This window comes from Pinus tabuliformis, chromosome 7, assembly GCF_031772625.1.
Source record: "Pinus tabuliformis cultivar Carrire ecotype Pingquan chromosome 7, CPIR1, whole genome shotgun sequence".
NCBI classification, from domain to species: domain Eukaryota; kingdom Viridiplantae; phylum Streptophyta; class Pinopsida; order Pinales; family Pinaceae; genus Pinus; species Pinus tabuliformis.
Genome location: NC_142293.1, coordinates 1,687,111,556 through 1,687,116,785, shown reverse-complemented (window position 1 = coordinate 1,687,116,785; position 5,230 = coordinate 1,687,111,556).

The window sequence follows — 5,230 nt, the reverse complement described above, 5'->3', positions numbered from 1 at the left end:
ACACCACCTCCCATACATTATTCTTCATGATGGATTTATACTCCTACACCATGGCATTAACCCACACTAATTGAGAAACTGCTTCCTCAAATGAAGAAGACTCTTACTCAATGAGTTTTGTCAAGAGAGACATATACATAGTGTATATTTCTGGTGACCTCCTCTTCTTACACAAAGATGTGGGAGCTCCCACATGCTCTTGTGCATCTTGCACCAATCTGTTAGATTCTCTGGTTCTCTTCCTCCCCTCTTTAGAAGATTATGGTTTAGTGAGCTCCTCCACTCGGCCTCATGTCTACTCCTCTGCATGTGGCTGCTCCACATCATCCTGAAGCTTTGTTTTAGGCTCCTCCTTTGCAGCTAGAATCTTCTTCTCTCATGGGATACTCAATTCTCGCTCTAAAGAGAATCTCATAAACTTCTCCTTATCAAATTTGACATCTCTTCCACTATTATCACCCTGAGTGAGGGAAAATACACCCTATAGTTATGTGGAGTCTTTGTGTATCCTACAAATACCCCCATCTTAGTTGTAGGCTTCAATTTCTTCCTGCTATCCTTGGAGACATCACAATACATAGTAGCTCCAAAAATTAAAAAATGAGATACATCTAGCTTCCTCCCAGAGAAAGCTTCTTCACGTGTGATCATGCCAAGTATTCTATGATGACTCCTATTCTACAAATAAACCGCGGTGTTGCATGCTTTTTCCTGTAGATGTAATGATATCTCTTGATCATGCAACATGACTTTTTATGCTCCCACTATTTTTACATTCTTCCTTTTAGCTACCCCATTTTGTTGTGGGTTATGAGGTGTTATAAATTCTCTTCTAATACCCTCTTTGGCACAAAATTCCACTAGTAGAAAATGAGCAATTAGTTGTTGGAAATAATACTGAGACCGGGGGGGGTGAATCAGTATTATCAGGTCAATTATTTTTCTTTTCACAATCAGATTTGTATACACTACTTCAGTTAGTAAATACCACGTATGTACGCAACTTCAGTTAAGGAAACAAGTGTATGTCAGCAAACTTGAAATATAAATTATTCTTCAGATGTTGATCATTAATATGTGCATCAAACGATATAAACAGTAACCAGGAATAGTGAAACAGAACAGGAAATCACACATAAGAACATAAGATATAAGGTGGAAACCCAATGTGGGTGAAAACCACCGGCTGCAATTTGTCTCTATCTTCTTTTAATTAGAAACTTCTCTTTACAATGTTTCTGTACTGGTGCAGTCCTTTACCAGTACGTAGGCTGCTACCTGCAGAGGGCTACAACCCTCTCTTGTTCTCCAGCTTCTCTTGGAAGGGAGCTACAACCCCCTTAGCTCTTGTACTAGTTGAATTACTAGTACGTAGGTGCTAACCTACAGAAGGCTACAACCTTCTCTTTTCTTCCAGGGACCACGTTTCATAAATTTTCAGACTGGATCCATGAATAATATTAATCAAGCATCAAGTATATCTGCATCAACCAATATCTTTGTACAACCCAATACTAAATCAAACAATTACTTCTCTGTATGTTATACCCATAAAGCAATAACTGTAACCAGACACCAATCCTAAACCCAAAACACTACAGAAATAAACAGAAGTAGCTAAAACATATATCAAAGAGACATACGCTACTTCAATGTGTACCACCTGCGTGTATACGCTTCTGAATCAAGCCCAACCTGCGTATATGCAATTTATATTCACAGAAACAGCGTGTATACGCACCTTTTCTTCTCTGAACCTGCGTACAGATCTATAAAAGATAGTTCACTCTTTCAAATAATCAGACATCAGTTATACCCAGATTTTCAGATTTATAGTCAAGTCATGCACCAAACAGATCAAAAACACACAAAGATGCTACTATTCAAGTCTTGAGTTTTGACCCATCAATAAAACTTATCCATCTTCTTGCGCTCAGGTTCCTCCTTGATTCAGATTCAGCTATGCACCATAACCAATCACTAGTATTCCAGATCTTTCTCCTTTTTAGATATTCAATCCTTTTGTCAATACCTTTGGCAAATGATCTCCTTCCTTTTATTGTCTTAGGCCTTTCTCAAACCATGGTCAAAAACCACTAAGAACTAATACTAGGGACCCAATACCTGGGTTCAACACTTTGGATGCAATACCAAGGACCAAAACCATAGGTTCAAATATGTTGGACTAAATACCATGGACCAGCCATAAGTTTTCCCACATGTGCGTGTTTTTCTGTGCATGAAAGTGCATGTATACACATATGCTACTTTCCATTAGAAAACCCTCGTGTATATGCGATCTGGTTAAGATGAACCTGCGTATATGTAGATGTCTTCCATTCTGAGAGCTTGAACTATGATCTTCCATCTGAGTGAGTTGCCATCAAGGACAACACCTGTGCCATATTGCCAAACCTGTGTCATAATGCCAACAATCTCCCCCTTTGGACTTCATGGCAACCCCAAGTCACTCTCCCCCTTTGTCATCAAGGGCAAAGGGTTATACTCCCCCTGAGTACATGCTGAATTTTTTGCTCTGCTGTGCTGTCCAAGCTCCCCCTGACTGTAGGCAAGGTCTACAAGAAGATGTTCTACAAGAAGATACATGAAATTGTACATCATAAATGACCTTCCTATCATCAAATATTCATACATACATCCATCTCCCAACCAAGTGAGGATTGACTCATCTAACAAACCAAGTGGGGATACACCAAGAATTTACACATGATAAAAAGGAGAACATTACTTCATCCATCCCAGGCATAGTGGGGAAACCAAGATAGGTCATTACATGACCTTGATAAGAAAAGAAATACATGGCATAGAGATGCAATATCTACATCAAGATTATGATAACAACTATCATCAGCAGCATCTGTCAATCATCATTCAAACCGGCAACCATGTTCTCCCTCTGCACCTTTTCCACCTGAAATCAAAACAACTATGAAGGTGAACCAAGATCTTCTAAGATAATGCAAACAGTGCATTATTAGAAGAATATATGCTCCCCCTGAACCTATGGAAGATGGTATCTGTCAGACCCATATCAGACTCCTTTCATCCTGAGCCTGGCCCATTGATTGTCTTCAAACCAACATATGCGTGACTGTACCCACATAAATTGGCATATGTACGCGGATCCTTCTCATGAAACTCGCGTACAACCAATTTTCTCTAAACCAGCCAAGATTCAGTAGCAAGATGATGCATCAGCTACCCCCAGCTTCTGTCTAAGGTATTCAAATGTCTCCCTGGGCAATGGTTTGGTGATTATATCAGCAACTTGTTCCTTAGAGGGGACATACTCCAATTTAACCTTTTTTCAAGCACTTGTTCCCAGAGAAAATGATATTTGATAGGTATGTGCTTAGTCTTTGAATGCATGATAGGATTATTTGAAATACTGATTGCACTTGTGTTATCACAAAAAATGGAGATAGGTGGAGTACAAGTGATTTGCATGTCTTGCAATGTTTGCATCATCCAAAGGATTTGTGTGCAGCAAGATGTAGTAGCTAAATATTTAGCTTTAGCTGTAGATAATGCAATTGAACTTTGTTTCTTGCTGAAACAAGATACTAATCTAGGACCCATGAAGAATGCACCACCACTAGTATTTTTTTTGTCATCCATGCTTCTTGCCCAATCTGCATCTGTATATACATGATGTGTGAGATATGTACCTCTAGGATACCATAACCCATAGTCTTGAAGATACTTGAAAATTCTCTTGATTGCTTGAAGATGAGTTTCCTTTGGGTTTGCCTGAAATCTTCCAACTATTCCCACTGCATGCATAATGTCTGGTCGGGTACCTTTTAGATAGAGCAGACTACCAATCATGGATCTATAGGTTGGTTGATGTACTGCTACTGAATCATCATTTGTGCTAAGGTTGCATCCTGTTATCATAGGGGTACATACTAGTTTCGAATCCTCCATCCCATATTTCTTCAAGATCTGCTTGAGATATTTGGTTTGTGATAGAAAAATACTGTCTTTGTTTTGTTGGACTTGTAAACCAAGAAAATATGTGAGCTCACCAAGCAGAGACATTTCAAATTATTTTTGCATTACCAAGGCAAAGTTTTGACTCATATATTCTTCATTGCTACCAAAGATGATATCCTCAACATAAACAACAACTATTAGCAACTTGTCATTGTCAACCTTTATATAGAGATTTCTATCTGTTGATCCTTTTGTAAAACCTTGTTGATGGAGGTATTTATCCAACCGATAATACCAAGCCCTTGGAGCCTGTTTAAGGCCATGGAGAGCCTTTTTGAGTCTGCATACAAGCTTTGGATCATTTCCAAGGATAAACCCATATGGTTGCTCAATATACACTTCTTCATCCAAGTCTCCATTCAAAAAGGCAGATTTCACGTCCATTTGAAATACTTTGAATTTTTGAAAGCTAGAAAGAGCAAGGAACATTCTTATAGCCTCTAGTCTAGCAACCAGTGCAAAAGTTTCTTCAAAGTCTATACCCTCTTGTTGAGCATACCCTTTACAAACAAGTCTGGCCTTGTTTCTAATCACATCTCCACTTTCATTCAGCTTGTTTTTGAATATACATTTTGTCCCTATGACAGTCTTATCATTTGATCTAGGAACCAACTCCCAAGTGTCATTCTTTTCAATTTTCTCAAGTTCTTCCTCCATGGCCTTGACCCGGCATTAATCTTTGCATGCCTCTCTTACATTTTGTGGTTCAGTGGAGGGGAGAAATGCTAGATGGCTTGAAGCTTCTAAAATGGTTCTCCTTGTTTGTACACCTGCCTCTTTCTGCCCCAAAGTTTGTGTTTCTAGATGATTCTTCTGAACGTACCTAGAAGGAGTCTTTTCTTCTATCCTTATCTTTTCTTCTAGTGCCTCCTGGATTTCTTCTTCATCATGAATCTGATTTGATGTTGAAGAATATTCCTCATCATCTTCGAAATCTTCAGATTTTACTTGTCTAGGAGTGTTTCCTTCTTCATCAACCACTACATCAATATTGTCAACAATTTTTCCAATTCTTTTATTGTAACACTTATATGCTTTGCTATGGGGAGAATAACCAAGGAGAATGCCTTCATCTGCTCTAGGTTCAAACTTGCCAAGGTGTTCATCAATCTTTTTGATGTAGCATTTGCTTCCAAAAATTTTGAGGTATTTTACCGTGGGAGTCTTACCATACCAAAGTTCATGAGGAGTCTGAGTGCTATTTACCTGGACA